The 19322-nt window shown below is 49.3% G+C and overlaps 1 protein-coding gene across 4 annotated transcripts in view; it reads right to left on the reverse strand.

The window, feature by feature from the left end:
- GRIK4 (glutamate ionotropic receptor kainate type subunit 4) overlaps positions 1–19322 on the reverse strand; it is an 888411-nt gene that overhangs the window by 686927 nt on the left and 182162 nt on the right. For 2 of the 4 annotated variants that reach the window (XM_077250471.1, XM_077250469.1), the window contains exon 1: positions 3551–4244. The exons of 1 other annotated variant lie outside the window; for it this stretch is intronic. The gene's annotated coding sequence lies outside the window, so the exon portion shown is untranslated. Of the gene's footprint in view, positions 1–3550; positions 4247–19322 lie in introns of those variants that run through there. One more of the 4 variants, XM_077250474.1, reaches the window with a different exon arrangement.

The following is a 19322-nucleotide window of genomic DNA, read 5'->3' on the forward strand; positions in this document are numbered from 1 at the left end:
GTCAGTGTGTAATTTGCATGGTGGCAGGATCTCCGTCTGCACAGCGGGAAAGTGCAAATGGGAAGAAGCCTGGCCACTGATGAAACCTGCCCGATGTGGGAAGGGCTGGGAGAGGACGCTGCCAAAAATCCCAAATGCAAGTCAACCCGAGCAAGCCTCCCAGGAAGACATTGCAATGTGGAGCTGTTTACATGGGAGACACTGGCAGCCCCAAGCAAAGGTCAAATCCAAATGCTGAGACCGCCATGTATAGGACTGGGAATGGGACTGCTCAGTGTTCTGAGCTGCAGCTGCTGTGAACACCGCACACACTACATTAGGATGCTGTCGTCTGCAGCATTTTCTCAGCCATGTTATCAAATCAAGAAAATAAAAAGTGCCAAGCATCAATATAAAAAAAAAATGTTAGTGCCCATATCTACAATAACTTCTTCATTCATTTGTTAAATCAAATCAGTAGAAGATGGCATTAGTAGGAGCGCCAGTACTGATGCCACCCGTATGCCCAGGATGGAGGGCTTAGTACATGTCTGCATCCTATGTATCTGACTCATAGATGTTTGTAGCTCGGAGAATCACATGTGAAAGGTCATTGATTTCAAGAGCGATGGGTGCGGAGTATGGAGGTCAGTGCCCAAGGGGGACTTTTCCCAAATGCCAGGTCATCTTAGTTATTGGTGATCTCGGCAACCTTCCCTTCACCTTGATTGCTGTAATCTCACATGTCAGGAAGACCTAAAGCTGCGAGACCCATTTAGCACAGTGACAGATGATGTTACCAGACGGATACCTCCACAATAGGACACAAATTGTATTAAGCAGCTGGGAGTTATGGCGCCATGTGAACAGCTCCCAAAGTCACAACTGGGGAGAGAGCATAGAAGACAAGAGCCTAATGAGTCCCAGGGGATCTACATACTTCATAAAGACATTGAGGTGCCAGGCACACGATCCTCCAACACAAGAGGGGGCGCTCTCTTATCATATCATTGAATAAGGATCCATGTGTAGGGGCCATGGTGCTGGGTTATGGGTCCGCCCTTGTTAAGAAATTATACACATGGAATATATACATTTATTTGATCCCTCCAGCTCTGCACCCTACGTGGAAGGAATGGAAGGACTAAACATATATGTATATGCAGGCGCACTGGATGGACCGATGGATGGATGGATGGATGGATGGATCCAAAAACTGTGTAAAAGAAATCCCCCCAAACCTGGAATTTCTTTACCAACTGTACAATGACATCTCAGTCTCTACTACTAGGATCTTTCAAGCTTGTCATGGGTTCTAGCATCAACATGAACAATTGCTGTACATTAGGTAAATAAAAGTTTCTTTTCTTTTCTTTTTTTTTTTTTGCACAAAGTTTGGAATATGGCCACATTTCTGGATTTGTTTATTGACAGTTTTGGTTTAGCTAGATAGATATTAGATATATAGATAATAGATAGATAGATAGATAGATAGATAGATAGATAGATAGATAGATAGATAGATAGATAGATAGAATGAGATAGATGATGATAGATAGATAGATAGATAGATAGATAGATAGATAGATAGATAGATAGATAGATAGATAACTAGATAGATAGATAGATAATAAATAGATAATAGATATATAGATAGATAATAGATAGATGATAGAAAGAAAGAATTAGATAGATAATAGATAGATGATAGATAGATAGATAATAGATAGATGATAGATAGATAGATAGATAGATAGATAGATAGGTAATAGATAGATAGATAGATGACTGATAGATAATAGATAGATAGATGATAGATAGATAATAGATAGATAAAAGATATATAGATAGATAATAGATAGATAAAAGATAGAGAGATAGATAACAGATAGATAGATAATGGATAGATAATAGATAGATAATAGAAAGCTAATAGATAGAGAGATAGATAATAGATAGATAATGGATAGATAATAGATATATAGATAATAGATAGATAAATAGATAATTCTCCTTTGCAGCTCGTTCCTATATAGCCGGAATAGTTCCTCTCCGTTTGGGTCCGTGACCCTGAGAGCCGGCTCATGGCAGATTAACACTTGGCCCATCCTGTCTGCTGTAAAGCACAATCCGATAATTAGACTTTGTCTTTTTACTTTAGTGTCTGGGCGCTCTCTCGCCGCCCGGGTGATGGCGGCGTGTGCTGTCCCCTCATCTCTGTCCCCTCATCTCTGTCCCCTCAGCTTTGTCCCCTCATTTCTGTCCCCTCAGCTCTGTCCCCTCATCTCTGTCCCCTCATTTCTGTCCCCTCATTTCTGTCCCCTCAGCTCTGTCCCCTCATCTCTGTCCCCTCATGTCTGTCCCCTCAGCTCTGTCCCCTCAGCTCTGTCCCTCATTTCTGTCCCCTCAGCTCTGTCCCCTCATCTCTGTCCCCTCATCTCCATCCCCTCATGTCCGTCCCCTCATCTCTGTCCCCTCAGCTCTGTCCCCTCATGTCCGTCCCCTCATGTCTGTCCCCTCATCTCTGTCCCCTCATGTCCGTCCACTCATCTCTGTCCCCTCATGTCTGTCCCCTCATCTCTGTCCCCTCAGCTTCGTCCCCTCATCTCTGTCCCCTCATCTCTGTCCCCTCATGTCTGTCCCCTCATCTCTGTCCCCTCATCTCTGTCCCCTCAGCTTCGTCCCCTCATCTCTGTCCCCTCATCTCTGTCCCCTCAGCTCTGTCCCCTCATGTCGTCCCCTCATCTCTGTCCCCTCATGTCTGTCCCCTCATCTCCATCCCCTCATGTCCGTCCCATGTCCAGCTCTGCTCAGTGACTAATGACAGGATCCGCTGTGGGTGAATGCTGCCCCTCCGCTAGCTCTGCAGCTGCTGCGGCTCTCCTCGGCCTGTACACCTGCCGCTCATGAGAACACACATTCATCTCCAGACACAGACTCATTACATGCCGCTCAGGGGGGGATTCTCATTACAAGCTGCTGCCAGCACCGCAGAGTGCCGGAGCAGGGACAGCACCGTCCGCACCGGCACCACTCTGGGGGTAAGGTTGCATGCGGACTCCCCGGGGAAGGTTTCCGCAGCTTCTCTGGATGATGCAGCACTGCATTCTGCACGTATAGCCTCCCATAATAAATATGATTCACACCATTGATATCACATGGAGGATGTGATCGCGTTAACCCCTCTTGCACCGGATTGCCCCTCATTCCGCCATCTGACTGACAGGTGACAGGGGCTTAACGTCACTACTCTCTGAGCATCCACTATTATATTGATAACACGTTTGTGGCAGCGAGGGGCCGCTACACATGTAACGAGAAGTTAGGACGTGTCTGTTTGGAAAAGCGCGTATAGAAAGGGTTAACGGTGAGGTTTTTCGCGCAATGGACAGAATGACTGATTGGCTTTGTGGTCCTTTTTTTTTGTAACAGCTTTTGTTTTATGCAGTTTATGCTACGGAAGAAGAGAACGCAGCCTCTCCGAGTTCCGAAATTCCTGCCCATAAATGATCCATACAACAAGAAGCGAACACATAGGAGACATAGCGGAATAGGAAAGGTGGACCTTTACCTTTAGGAATATGAGCTCAGAGCTCAGTGCATGGTTCCTTCCCCCGGTGCTTAGTGCTTTGACTTGTTCCTAGGATTTCCTACGAAGCCTCGTCTAATAATTAGAGGGGTTTGTGACGAAGTGGGGGGATAGTCCGTGTCTTCTCTTTCTTTCTCTTCCATGCTTCATTCTTGTGCCCCTGGTGTCATGATCCAGACGTAGCCTCCTAAATGCAGCAGTAGCCCCAGCACATCTGGTGGGAATGCAGAGGGCGAGAGGAGACAATGAGGCAGAGTTGCGTCTTCCTTCAGGATTATCCAGTAACACTGAGGCAGTGCTGAGAAGAAGAGACATGAAGAAAAAAAAAAAAAGAAGGGAGGATGCGATGGAGAGGAGGACAGGGGGCTGTGGAAAAGGGAGCTATGGAGAAGGAGGGATTACGTGGAAGAAGGGATTGCAAAAAGGAGGGGTAACGGCTAGTTAGAGAGACCGTGGGGTTGTAGAAAGAAATGGAGTTGATGGAAACAGAATGATTGGCTGGAAAGATGACGTAAGACAAAAAAAAAGGGAGAAAACGCTGCTCTACAGGTGCAGAACTGATCTGGAATCAATACCGGCCGAGAGAATAATAAATGCATAAATAGAAATTACACAACATACGGAGCAGACAAAGGGTCTGACCACAGGGAAATTGACATTCCCGACAGTTCTGTTTGTTTTTATAGGACCTGCGCCTCCCCCAAGCTAAAATGTAATTCCAATAATATTAGATTTGATTACGTGGTATTTCGTTCTCTAAAAGGCCACCTCTTTAAGGCCACGTTCACACGCTCAGTATTCGGTCAGTATTTTACATCAGTATTTGTAAGCCAAAACCAGGAACGGGTGATAAATCCAGAAGTGGTGATGTGTTTCTATTATACTTTTCCTCTGATGGTTCCACTCCTGGTTTTGGCTTACAAATACTGAGGTAAAATACTGACCAAATACTGAACATGTAAATGTGGGCTAAGAACTCATCGCCCTTACGCCCTGTTCACACTGCGTTTCTGCAGTGTGTTCAAGGGTAACTGAAATGCTTAAAAGCTGGATTCAGACTAATCCGCCCAACGGAGCCATATGCTGCAATATCACAAGCCGAGCTCAAGTAAACTCCGTTTGTGTTTTGTTCTGTTCAGACGGGCACAGAAACATAAGTTTCAGTTCATTAAGGCTATGTGCGCACATTGTGGATTGGTGTTCGTTTTTTTCCGCACTGTTTTTGCAAAATCCGCAGGTAAACTGCACTGCGGATTACCCGCGGATTTACCTTGGATTTACCGTGGTTTTTGTGCGGATTCCACCTGCGGTTTTACACCTTCAAAATCCTATTGAGGAGCAGGTGTCAACCGCTGCGGAATTCTCACAAAGAATTGACATGCTGCGGAAAAAACACCGCTGCGTTTCCGCGAGTTTTTAAGCAGCATGTGCACTGCGGATTTTGTTTTCCATACGTTTACGTGGTACTGTACAACGCATGGAAAACAGCTGCGGATCCGCAGCAAAATCCGCAATGTGTGCACGTAGCCTAAAGCTTTTACGCCACAAAACTGGCATACAAAAAAACTTTGAAAAGGCATATGCAGAGCCCCAGAGTCCTGGTCGTTGCAGTACTGATGCTCCGCCGCTAAGGGGGGCTATGGTACGTCTGATGGCACTGAAGGAGTTCACCTGACCAGGTATCACAGACACCAATACACTTCACAGTCTGGCCTCCAGGGGGAACTAAGGGTGCTATGTATTAGGCCACTCCTCACAATCTGGTAAAACTGGGGGTTAGATAGGAAGTTAGTGAGAAGCTGACTGGGTTGGAACCAGGCAACATCCTGTGGCAGAGGGTGTTGCAGGGGAAGATTCAGGGGGGTCCCTGTCAGGGGTGGGATCCTGACAGAGGCCTAGCGAACAGAAGGAACGTTATGGGACCGCACCTGCACTTCATCGCGGCGGTACCCCAAGAAAGGACAAGAAGCGAGGTTTATTGTGCTGAGTGAGAAACGAGATCAACGCAACAAGGAGAAATACCAGTAGGAGTCATGCTGTAAGATGAGGCAACATCCTACTGAGGCGCGTAGCCGGTGGCCGGAAACGCCGAGGAAGTATTGAGCTCCAGGCCTTACTTCAAACCTACGGCAGGACAGTCAGTTATAGGCGGGCTGTCTCACTCAAATCACCTAAGAAGACATAGGGGGCAACATTTGGAGAGGGGCGACACTAGGGTCCCGGAAGAGCTCCAAGCCTACCCGTCATACGGGTGCGTCCTAGCCATATCATCTGGGGGGACGAAGAAGAACATCATAATCGAGTTGTGAGGGAACTTAAGAAACAGACACAACAGTTGTGGGGACTATCCCGTAAGCACAGCAGGGGAGGACCACAACACACAAGCGCTAGAAGGTAGGCACAGATTTCCACCTGCAAAGGGAACTCTGGAGGTGCCATCGGACCGGCCAGACTCAGGTAGCCTGGTTAACCGTATTCCGGACTGAGGATCCTGAAGCCTTCAGTAAAGAGGTAAAGAGACTGCAACCTGGTGTCCTCGTTATTCACCGCGACCTGCACCACACCACAACAACATCACTCTCCACCTTTATTGGACGCCCCTCAGCAGGGTCACGGGCCGGGTCTAGCCACCGTGACAACCCCAGAACTGCGACAGAGAGGCCCGGTATCGGGTACCCCTCGGCCCTGCGGCAGTGGGGGCGCTCCACATACATTTTTGTGAAATGCTAGTGCAGCGCCCCAGAGTCCTGGTCGTTGCAGTACTGTCGTTCCACCACTAAGGGGAGTGATGGTACGTCTGATTGCACTAAAAGAGTTCACCTTGCAGGTATCACAGACACACATTACACTTCACACTCTGGCCACCAGGGGGAGCAAAAGGTCCTATCTACTAGGCCACTCCTCACACATGGGTAAGACTGGGGGTTGGATAGGAAGTCAGGGAGAAAGTAGCTGGGGAGAGCTCGAGAGAGGACCTGTCAGGGGTGGGATCCTGACAGAGCCCTAGAAAAGGACAGATCGTTACGGAGCCGTGCCTGTGCCTTATAGCGGCAGACTCCTAAGAAAGGACACGAAGCGAAGCATATTGTGGAGAAGTGAGAAACGGGATCACAGCACAAAGGGGATAGAACCAGAAGGAGTCGTGCCTCCAGATCAGCAACATCCTTCTGAGGCGCGTAGCCGGTGGCCGGAACGCCGAGGAAGTAAGAGACTACGCATTACTTTGAACTACGGCCGGGCAGTTAACTTTAGGTTGGCTGTCTCACCTTTACACCTAACGAAGACAACGGAGGCAATTGTGGGAGAGGGGCGTCTCTAGGATCCCTATAAAATAACTCCAGGCCTACCCCGTCATACGGGTGCGTCCTATCCATATCACCTGGGGGACGGAGAGAAAGAACAGAAACATACATGACAGTTGTGAGGACTATCCCGTGGTGCTCAGCAGGGAGGTACTACAACACACAGGCGCTGGTAGGAAGGACACTGATTTCCACCTGTAAAGGGAACTCTGGATGTGCCTTCGGACCAGCCGGTCTCAGCCAGCCCTGTTAGCAGTGCTCTGGATTGCGGATGCCGAAGCCTTCAGTAAAAAGGTAAAGAGACTGCAACCCTGTGTCCTCGTTATTTACTGCGACCTACACCACCACCTACACCTTTTATTGGGCGCCCCTTAGCAGGACCACGGACCGGGTCGGGCCACCGTGACATCCTCAGAACCGAGAGACAGTACCGAGTACCCCGCCGTCCTGCATTTGGGGGCCGCTCCAACTTGGCGTCACGAACAGGATCTACTTAAGCCTGAAGAATCAGGTCATGTGTGCCTTGAAACTGTGACTGAATTGTGCTGAATCGTGATTTATTGCAAAGACTGTGTGTTGCTATTTGCCGCCAAAATAACGCCATCTCTGCACACGAGGGGAGGAGCCATAGCTGCGTGGGCGGAGCCGGCCAAAAAAAGCGCGGAACAAGAAGACGCGGTGAGGTGCCGATTCCGGAAGAGGAACCCCGACATCCGGCAGGTTAGCAGGGGGGAGGAACGGCCATGTCTGATTCGGGAGGAGCGGAGGCGGCGGTCGCAGCCGCAGACCCAGGGGCGCCTCCGGGCCCCACAGTAGATGCCGCCACGGGCCTTGTACCACCGCCAGTCGCCGCAGAGCTTGCCGCCCCCATCAGCCAACCGGATACTGCCGCGGCTACAGCAGCCATAATGCCCTTCTCCATGCCGTACCTACCTGGAGCAGCCTGGCTCCCGCGATACTCTGGAGAATCACACACACTAACTGACTTTAAAGAAGGGATCTGCAGCCTGCTCGAGTTCTATCCCTTGACAGAGCCCCAGAAAGTTCATATGATAACAGGCCAACTCTTTGGAGCAGCTCTGAGAGAAGTGAAGTCCTGGCCCGCCACGGATAAGAGAACTGCGCAGCAGGTCTTTGCAAAGCTTAAAGCCACCTTTGACACCCGCACCGCTACAGAAATTAAATTGATGTTCTATGGGTGCAAGCAGAGGCCGTAGGATAGCTTACGGGACTATGCCCTTAATCTCCAGGAGGCACTGCGGGCCATCAAGCAGAGTGACCCAGACAGCATGCAAGATGAAGATAAACTCCTGAAAGAGCAGTTCATCGAGGGGCTCTTGTGCAGTCACCAAAGGGCTCAATTACACTTCCTGGCCATGCAGAATTCAGACCTGACTTTTGCGCAATTCAAAGATAAAGCCATCCAGGTGCTACCGGAGCGACAGCCCAGCCGTGCCGTACTTCCCAGGCGTCAAGCCCTCACGTACCACCAGGAGGTGGCGCCGGATACGCCAGTTTCCGCCGAGGCCGATGCCAAGATCCTGGAAGACGACTCCCCTGCAGGACTACGCCTCCAGATGCAGGAGCTGACCAAGAGCTTTGCTGCCCTAGCCCGGACCGTACAGTCTCTACAGGAGGCCCCCAAGGAGAAGATCCAGCTGGCTTCCAGACCGGAAGATGTCCCCTGGCAGTGACAGAGGATGACTCCGCCGACCAGAGGCAGGGACGACGATCGCTTTCATCGGGACGGACGACCTATCTGCCGCCGCTGCCACCTGGTGGGCCATCTTGCAAGGTACTGTCATTTAAACGAGCAACCCCTGGGGCAGAGGGCCAACCCCCAGGAGTAGGACGATCAGGCCCGCAAAACTGGAGAGCCAAATACATCGGGGGGCGACCAGTTCTCCCCATCGTGATCGACGGTATCCCCATGAACGCTTTGCTGGACACCGGTTCCAAGGTGACGACTATGCCTTACATCCTTTATAAACGTTATTGGGAGGACACCGACATTACCCGTGGCCCCGATGATGATTTCACCATAATAGCCAGTAATGGTCAGCCATTGCCACAAGTGGGGTATAAAGAGGTCACCATTAAAGTGGGGCGGGTAGAGTTGGAGGCCCAAGGGATTGTAATTGTTGATATTGACCGCTGCGAATGTAATCCCATGATGACCATTGGTACTAATGTCATAGAAAACTGTCTTGCAGAAGTTATTGTCTTGTTACAGCAGGTAGCCGAAACAGCTGGCTACAGTGAACAACGCGCCCTGCAAAAAGAAATCAAGGCTCTGATGCAGAGACAGCAGGTGGAGCTGACTGGTGGTGAAATTGGTCGTGTCACAGTAAGTGATTCAAACCCCATTGCGATACCCCCCAGGAGTGAAATGTTAATATGGTGTCGGGCAGCCATAGGCCTCAGGGGTAAAGACTATCAGGCCCTGGTAGAACCCGTATATTCAGATAATAGGCCTACCCTCCTGACAGCCAGAGGGGTGTTTGACGTCCGCAAGGGGAGGGTGCCAGTACGTGTTCTTAACTGTGGGAAGGAGGAAGTCCATCTAACCAAATATGCCACACTTGCCAAACTGTTTACTGTTAAGAATAGTGTGATACAGGCACCCGGACCCTTGGTCTCGTCCAATCCGGCGGAGAACAACTGTTCTGCAGGGCAACTGAAAGATTGGTGTCGGGAATTGCACGTGGGCACTGACTCTAGCCTATCTCACCAGAAACAGGGAGCCTACAGGGTGGTTCATGAGTACGAGCGGGTATTTAGCAAACACCCCCTAGATTTTGGGCAGGTAAAAGGGATTCAACATCATATCCCCACAGGAGACCATCGACCCATAAAAGAGAGATACCGTCCTGTACCCCCAGCTCATTATCAGTGTGCCAAAGACATGTTGCGAGAGATGAAGGAGGCTGGGGTAGTGAGAGACAGTTGTAGCCCCTGGGCAGCTCCATTAGTCCTTGTTAAGAAGAAAGATGGCACAATGAGGATGTGTGTTGATTATAGGCAGTTAAATCGCATTACACATAAGGATGCATACCCACTGCCAGGATAGAGGAGTCCCTGGCCGCTTTAAAATCTGCTAACTAGTGTTGAGCATTCCGATACCGCAAGTATCGGGTATCGGCCGATACTTGCGGGTATCGGAATTCCGATACCGAGATCCGATACTTTTGTGGTATCGGGTATCGGTATCGAAACAACATTAATGTAAAAATGTGTAAAAGAGAGAATTAAAATAAAAAATATTGCTATACTCACCTCTCCGACGCAGCCTGCACCTTACCGAGGGAAGCGGCAGCGTTCTTTGTTTAAAATTCGCGCTTTTCTTTCCTTTACGTGAAGTCCCGGCTTGTGATTGGTTGCGTCGCAGTCACATGGGCGACGCAACCAATCACAAGCCGTGACGTCACGGGAGGCTGGACACGCGCGCATTTTAAAATGAGCGCTTGTCCAGCCTCCCATGATGTCCCGGCTTGTGATTGGTTGCATCGCGGTCAACCAATCACAAGCCAGGAGGCTGGACACGCGCGCATTTTAAAATGAGCGCTTGTCCAGCCTCCCGTGACGTCCCGGCTTGTGATTGGTTGCATCGCGGTCAACCAATCACAAGCCGGGAGGCTGGACACGCGCGCATTTTAAAATGAGCGCTTGTCCAGCCTCCCGTGACGTCCCGGCTTGTGATTGGTTGCATCGCGGTCAACCAATCACAAGCCGGGAGGCTGGACACGCGCGCATTTTAAAATGAGCGCGTGTCCAGCCTCCCGGCTTGTGATTGGTTGACCGCGATGCAACCAATCACAAGCCGGGACGTCACGGGAGGCTGGACAAGCGCTCATTTTAAAATGCGCGCGTGTCCAGCCTCCCGGCTTGTGATTGGTTGACCGCGATGCAACCAATCACAAGCCGGGACGTCACGGGAGGCTGGACAAGCGCTCATTTTAAAATGCGCGCGTGTCCAGCCTCCCGGCTTGTGATTGGTTGACCGCGATGCAACCAATCACAAGCCGGGACGTCACGGGAGGCTGGACAAGTGCTCATTTTAAAATGCGCGCGTGTCCAGCCTCCCGGCTTGTGATTGGTTGACCGCGATGCAACCAATCACAAGCCGGGACGTCACGGGAGGCTGGACAAGCGCTCATTTTAAAATGCGCGCGTGTCCAGCCTCCCGTGACGTCACGGCTTGTGATTGGTTGCGTCGCCCATGTGACTGCGACGCAACCAATCACAAAGCCGGGACGTAATTTTAAAATCCTTAAGGGCCTGAAATTACGTCACGGCTTGCTGTGATTGGTTGCGTCGCCCATGTGACTGCGACGCAACCAATCACAAAGCCGGGACGTAATTTTAAAATCCTTAAGGACCTGAAATTACATCACGGCTTGCTGTGATTGGTTGCGTCGCCCATGTGACTGCGACGCAACCAATCACAAAGCCGGGACTTCACGTAAGGAAAGAAAAGCGCAAATTTTAAGCAAACAACGCTGCCGGTTCCCTCGGAGAGGTGAGTATAGCAATATTTTTTATTTTAATTCTTTCTTTTACACATTAATATGGTTCCCAGGGCCTGAAGGAGAGTTTCCTCTCCTTCAGACCCTGGGAACCATCAGGAATACCGTCCGATACTTGAGTCCCATTGACTTGTATTGGTATCGGGTATCGGTATCGGATTGGATCCGATACTTTGCCGGTATCGGCCGATACTTTCCGATACCGATACTTTCAAGTATCGGACGGTATCGCTCAACACTACTGCTAACTACTTCTCTACCTTGGATCTCACCAGTGGGTACTGGCAGGTTCCCGTGGCAGAGGCGGACAAGGAGAAGACGGCCTTCACGACGCCGATGGGTCTCTGCGAATTCAACTACATGCCCTTCGGATTGTGCAATGCCCCGGGAACATTCCAGAGGATGATGGAGTGCTGTCTAGGGCACAAGAACTTCGAAACCGTGTTGCTATACCTGGACGACGTCATCGTCTTCTCCAAGACTTATGAGGACCATCTGAAGCACCTGGCCGAGGTGTTCGAAGCCCTGTCCAACTTTGGTCTAAAGGTAAAACCGTCCAAATGCCATCTGCTAAAACCCAAGGTGCAGTACCTGGGCCATGTGGTGAGTGCTGACGGGGTGGCCCCAGACCCCGACAAAGTCACGGTGATCAAGGACTGGCCAAAGCCCGGCAACCTCCATGAGGTCTGGCAGTTCCTCGGGTTGGTAGGCTATTACAGGAGGTTCATCAAGGATTTCACCAAGAAGGCCACGCCATTGCAAGACCTGTTGGTGGGCCAATCCAGGAAGACCAAGGGTAAGAATACCCCATTTGATTGGAACGAGGGACTGGAAGAATCGTTCACGTGCTTAAAGTTGGCGCTGACGGGAGAAGAGGTACTGGCCTACCCTGAATATGATCAACCGTTTGTGCTGTATACGGATGCCAGCAACGTGGGACTGGGAGCCGTGTTGTCCCAGGTCCAGAAAGGCAAGGAGAGGGTAATCGCTTACGCCAGCAGAAAACTTCGTCCCACTGAAAGGAATCCGGACAACTACAGTTCCTTTAAGCTGGAATTCCTCGCCATCATTTGGGCAGTGACGGAGAGGTTCAAACACTACCTGGCCTCAGCAAAATTCACCGTCTTCATGGATAACAATCCACTAACGCATCTGGACACAGCAAAGCTCGGTGCCTTGGAGCAGCGGTGGATGGCCCGGTTGTCCAATTACGACTTCACCATCAAGTATCGGGCAGGGCACAAGAACGCGAATGCCGATGCATTGTCCCGGATGCCGATGCATTGTCCCGGATGCCCAACTTGGCAGAAACGGGAGAAGACCCTGAGGCACTTGAAGAGGTAGAGCTGCCCGCTTTCCATCACCCCAAGGCCACCCAGTGCTCCCATCAGGTGGAGAACAGGCGCAGGAATAAGCAGGGCGCCACGCTGAACCCCCTGCCCCATCACGGGTGGGCAGAGACCCAGGATGGTGACCCCGCGGTCCGTCGGGTGAAAGAGCTCCTGACACAGGCAGTTTTGCATCCCGGCCCGGATGACCCACAAGAGACACAACAGCTGTGGAGGGGGAGAGGCAAACTGTTTATTCATGAAGGTAAGCTGTGCCGGAGAAGCATCGACCCACGCACTCATGAATTGGTATGGCAGATAGTGGTCCCAAGACAAGATGTGCCAATGGTTCTGGGAGTGTACCACGATGGGGCAGGACACTTTGGATGGAGGAAACTGGAGAGGCTACTCCGTGGGAGGTTCTACTGGATTGGCATGAAGAAAGCCATCGAGAAGTGGTGTCGGGAGTGTGGCCCCTGTAGCCTACGAAGGAAGGACCGTGACAGCCAACGGGCTCCCTTGCAGCCCATCATCACCAAACGGCCACTCGAACTGGTCGCGCTAGATCATGTGAAGCTAACACCTAGTCGGTCAGGCTATATCTACGCCCTCACCATCGTGGACCACTACTCTAGATTCCTGGTAGTCATGCCCGTCAAAGATCTAACGGCCAGGACGGCTGCCAAAACTTTCCAGCAGTACTTCTGTAGACCCCATGGGTACCCCGAAAAGGTACTGACCGATCAGGGGCCAGCATTTGAAGCGGAGGTGTTCCAGGAGATCTGCAGTCTGTACAGGTGAAAGAAGATCAGAACCACACCGTATCATCCACAAACCAACGGGATGTGTGAGAAGATGAACCAAGTGGTAATTGACTTACTGAAGACCTTACCTGTGGAGGAACGGAACTTATGGCCAACAAAGTTGCCCGACTTGGTAGACATGTACAACCACATCCCAGTGAATTCCACCAACTGCACTCCAGCATACCTGATGCGAGGAAGATCTAGCAAGTTGCCTGTTGATCTGGACATGGGGGTCTGTTGTGAATTTGGATTCTGGGCTCCCCCGGTGGCTACTGGTGGAATTGAACTTGTGACATCATCTTCCCTGTTCACCTGTTCTGATTAGATCTGGGTGTCGCTATATAACCTGGCTTCTCTGTTAGATGCTTGCCGGTCAACAATGTTATCAGAAGCCTCTCTGTGCTTGTTCCTGCTCCCAGACATCTACTAGATAAGTTGGACATTCGTCCATGTTTTGTTTTTGTATTTTGGTTCCAGTTCACAGCTGCAGTTTCGTTACTGTGTCTGGAAAGCTCTTGTTGATCAGGAATTGCCACTCTGGTATTATGAGTTAATGCCAGAGTCCTAAAGTAATTTCTGGATGTGTTTTGTTAGGGTTTTCTACTGACCATGAAAGTATGCTTTCTGTCTTCTGCTATCTAGAAAGCGGACCTCAAATTTGCTAAAACTATTTTCCTGCTGCGTTTGTTGTTTCATCTCATATCACCGCCAATATATGTGGGGGGCTTCTGTCTCCTTTTTGGGCATTTCTCTAGAGGTGAGTCAGGTCTTATATTTCCCTCTGCTAGCATTATTTAGTTCTCCGGCCGGCGCTGGGCATATAGGGATAAAAAGTAGGACATGCTACCTGGCTACTTCTAGATGATGCGGTAGGTTTAGTTCATGGTCAGTACAGTTACATCTTCCAAGAGCTTGTTCCTATTGAGGCTTATGCTAGTTCTCTGGCCATGGAGATCATGACAGTTTGACCGGCCCACTAAAGGGTTAAAATCCTTGGCTGAGAAAGGAGAGAAATAAGAAGTCTGCTGAAAATTTTTTTTTTTTTTTTTTTTTTTTTTTTCTCTAGTAGTTAGTGTGCTCTTAATTGGATCACTTGCCAGTCTGTCTATGCTGCAGTCTTTCTTTTTTTTCTCTCTCCTTCTAATCTTTGAATGGCTCTATGTTCACCTGTCTATAATGGATCTACAGAGTGTAACTGCAGGTTTGAATAATCTCGCCACGAAAGTACAAAGTTTGCAAGATTTTGTTGTTCATGCTCCGATATCAGAGCCGAGAATTCCTTTGCCGGAATTCTTCTCAGGGAATAGATCTAGCTTTCAGAATTTTAGAAATAATTGTAAGTTATTTTTGTCCCTGAAATCTCGTTCTGCTGGAGACCCTGCACAGCAGGTTGGGATTGTGATTTCCTTGCTCCGCGGCGACCCTCAAGACTGGGCTTTTGCATTGGCACCAGGGGATCCTGCGTTGCGCAATGTGGATGCGTTTTTTCTGGCCTTGGGCTTGCTTTATGAGGAACCTCATTTGGAACTTCAGGCAGAAAAAACTTTGATGTCCCTATCGCAGGGGCAAGATGAAGCTGAAATTTACTGCCAAAGATTCCGTAAATGGTCTGTGCTTACTCAGTGGAATGAGTGTGCCTTGGCGGCTACTTTCAGAGAGGGTCTTTCTGATGCCATTAAGGATGTTATGGTGGGGTTCCCTGTGCCTGCAAGTCTGAATGAGTCCATGACAATGGCCATTCAGATCGATAGGCGTCTGCGGGAGCGCAAACCAGTGCACCATCTGGCGGTGTCCACTGAGAAGACGCCAGAAAACATGCAGTGTGATAGAATTCTGTCCAGAAGCGAGCGGCAGAATTTTAGACGGAAAAATGGGTTGTGTTTCTATTGTGGGGATTCTACTCATGTTATATCAGCATGCTCTAAGCGTACTAAAAAGCTTGATAAATCCGTTCCCATTGGCACTTTACAGTCTAAATTTATTTTGTCTGTGACCCTGATTTGCTCTTTGTCATCTATTACTACGGACGCCTATATCGACTCTGGCGCCGCTTTGAGTCTTATGGATTGGTCCTTTGCCAATCGTTGTGGGTATGATTTAGAGCCTTTGGAGACTCTTATTCCTCTGAAGGGGATTGACTCCACCCCATTGGCTAATAATAAACCACAATACTGGACACAAGTGACTATGTGTTTTAATCCGGATCACCAGGAGACTATTCGTTTTCTGGTGCTGTATAATCTACATGATGATTTGGTGCTAGGATTGCCATGGCTGCAGTCTCACAACCCAGTCCTTGACTGGAGAGCTATGTCTGTGTTGAGCTGGGGATGTAAGGGGACTCATGGGGACGTACCTTTGGTGTCCATTTCATCATCTATTCCCTCTGAAATCCCTGAGTTCCTGTCTGATTATCGTGACGTCTTTGAAGAACCCAAGCTGGGTTCGCTACCTCCGCACCGTGAGTGCGATTGTGCTATAGATTTAATTCCGGGTAGTAAATACCCAAAGGGTCGTTTATTTAATCTGTCTGTGCCTGAACATACTGCTATGCGAGAATATATAAAGGAGTCCTTGGAAAAGGGACATATTCGTCCATCGTCATCTCCCTTAGGAGCCGGTTTTTTCTTTGTGTCAAAAAAAGACGGCTCTTTGAGACCATGTATTGATTATCGGCTTTTGAATAAAATCACGGTTAAATATCAATACCCATTGCCGTTGCTGACTGATTTGTTTGCTCGCATAAAGGGGGCCAAGTGGTTCTCTAAGATTGATCTCCGTGGGGCGTATAATTTGGTGCGGATCAGGCAGGGGGATGAGTGGAAAACCGCATTTAATACGCCCGAGGGCCACTTTGAGTATTTGGTGATGCCTTTTGGTCTTTCTAATGCCCCTTCAGTCTTCCAGTCCTTTATGCATGATATTTTCCGCGATTTTTTGGATAAATTTATGATAGTGTATCTGGATGATATTCTGATTTTTTCGGATGATTGGGACTCTCATGTCCGGCAAGTTAAGAGGGTTTTTCAGGTTTTGCGGTCTAATTCTCTGTGTGTCAAGGGTTCTAAGTGCGTTTTTGGGGTTCAGAGAATTTCCTTTTTGGGATATATTTTTTCTCCCTCTTCCATTGAGATGGATCCTGTCAAGGTTCAAGCTATTTGTGATTGGACGCAGCCCTCTTCTCTTAAAAGTCTTCAGAAATTTTTGGGCTTTGCCAACTTTTATCGTCGATTTATTTCTGGTTTTTCGGATGTCGTTAAGCCATTGACCGATTTGACTAGACAGGGTGCTGATGTTGCTAATTGGTCCCCTGATGCTGTGGAGGCCTTTCAGGAGCTTAAGCGCCGTTTTTCTTCTGCCCCTGTGTTGCGTCAGCCTGATGTGACTCTTCCTTTTCAGGTTGAGGTCGACGCTTCTGAGATCGGGGCTGGGGCAGTGTTGTCGCAGAAAAGTTCTGACTGCGCCGTGATGAGGCCTTGTGCCTTCTTTTCCCGTAAATTTTCGCCCGCTGAGCGGAATTATGATGTTGGGAATCGGGAGCTTTTGGCCATGAAGTGGGCGTTTGAGGAGTGGCGCCATTGGCTCGAGGGGGCCAGACATCAGGTGGTGGTATTGACTGACCACAAAAATTTGATCTATCTTGAGACCGCCAGGCGCCTGAATCCTAGACAGGCGCGCTGGTCATTATTTTTCTCTCGGTTTAATTTTGTGGTATCGTACCTACCGGGTTCTAAGAATGTTAAGGCGGATGCCCTTTCTAGGAGTTTTGAGCCTGATTCACCCGGCAACTCTGACCCCACAGGTATTCTTAAGGAGGGAGTTATCTTGTCAGCCGTTTCTCCAGACCTGCGGCGGGCCTTGCAGGAGTTTCAGGCGGATAGACCGGATCGTTGTCCGCCTGATAGGTTGTTTGTTCCTGATGATTGGACCAGTAGAGTCATCTCTGAGGTACATTCTTCTGCATTGGCAGGTCATCCTGGAATTTTTGGTACCAGGGATTTGGTGGCAAGATCCTTCTGGTGGCCTTCCCTGTCACGAGATGTGCGAGGCTTTGTGCAGTCTTGTGACGTTTGTGCTCGGGCCAAGCCTTGTTGTTCTCGGGCTAGTGGATTATTGTTGCCCTTGCCTATTCCTAAGAGGCCTTGGACACACATCTCGATGGATTTTATTTCAGATCTGCCTGTTTCTCAGAAGATGTCTGTCATCTGGGTGGTGTGTGACCGTTTTTCTAAGATGGTCCATTTGGTTCCCCTGCCCAAATTGCCTTCTTCTTCCGAGTTGGTGCCCCTGTTTTTTCAAAATGTTGTTCGTTTGCATGGTATTCCTGAGAATATCGTTTCTGACAGAAGAACCCAATTTGTGTCTAGATTTTGGCGGGCATTCTGTGCTAGGATGGGCATAGATTTGTCTTTTTCGTCTGCTTTTCACCCTCAGACTAATGGCCAGACCGAGCGGACTAATCAGACCCTGGAGACATATCTGAGGTGTTTTGTGTCTGCTGACCAGGATGATTGGGTTGCTTTTTTGCCATTGGCGGAGTTCGCCCTCAATAATCGGGCCAGCTCTGCCACTTTGGTGTCCCCGTTTTTCTGTAATTCGGGGTTCCACCCTCGATTTTCCTCCGGTCAGATGGAATCCTCGGATTGTCCTGGAGTGGATGCGGTGGTGGAGAGATTGCATCATATCTGGGGGCAGGTGATGGACAATTTAAAGTTGTCCCAGGAGAAGACTCAGCTTTTTGCCAACCGTCACCGTCGTGTTGGTCCTCGGCTTTGTGTTGGAGATTTGGTGTGGTTGTCTTCTCGTTTTGTCCCTATGAGGGTCTCATCTCCTAAGTTTAAGCCTCGGTTCATCGGTCCGTATAAAATATTGGAGATTCTTAACCCTGTTTCCTTCCGTTTGGACCTCCCTGCATCCTTTTCTATTCATAACGTTTTTCATCGGTCGTTATTGCGCAGGTATGAGGCACCGGTTGTGCCTTCCGTTGAGCCTCCTGCTCCGGTGTTGGTTGAGGGTGAGTTGGAGTACGTTGTGGAAAAAATCCTAGACTCCCGTGTTTCCAGACGGAGACTCCAGTATCTGGTCAAGTGGAAGGGATACGGCCAGGAGGATAATTCTTGGGTCACTGCATCTGATGTTCATGCCTCTGATCTGGTTCGTGCCTTTCATAGGGCCCATCCTGATCGCCCTGGTGGTTCTGGTGAGGGTTCGGTGCCCCCTCCTTGAGGGGGGGGTACTGTTGTGAATTTGGATTCTGGGCTCCCCCGGTGGCTACTGGTGGAATTGAACTTGTGACATCATCTTCCCTGTTCACCTGTTCTGATTAGATCTGGGTGTCGCTATATAACCTGGCTTCTCTGTTAGATGCTTGCCGGTCAACAATGTTATCAGAAGCCTCTCTGTGCTTGTTCCTGCTCCCAGACATCTACTAGATAAGTTGGACATTCGTCCATGTTTTGTTTTTGTATTTTGGTTCCAGTTCACAGCTGCAGTTTCGTTACTGTGTCTGGAAAGCTCTTGTTGATCAGGAATTGCCACTCTGGTATTATGAGTTAATGCCAGAGTCCTAAAGTAATTTCTGGATGTGTTTTGTTAGGGTTTTCTACTGACCATGAAAGTATGCTTTCTGTCTTCTGCTATCTAGAAAGCGGACCTCAAATTTGCTAAAACTATTTTCCTGCTGCGTTTGTTGTTTCATCTCATATCACCGCCAATATATGTGGGGGGCTTCTGTCTCCTTTTTGGGCATTTCTCTAGAGGTGAGTCAGGTCTTATATTTCCCTCTGCTAGCA

Source organism: Ranitomeya variabilis, chromosome 4 (genome assembly GCF_051348905.1).
Source record: "Ranitomeya variabilis isolate aRanVar5 chromosome 4, aRanVar5.hap1, whole genome shotgun sequence".
NCBI classification, from domain to species: domain Eukaryota; kingdom Metazoa; phylum Chordata; class Amphibia; order Anura; family Dendrobatidae; genus Ranitomeya; species Ranitomeya variabilis.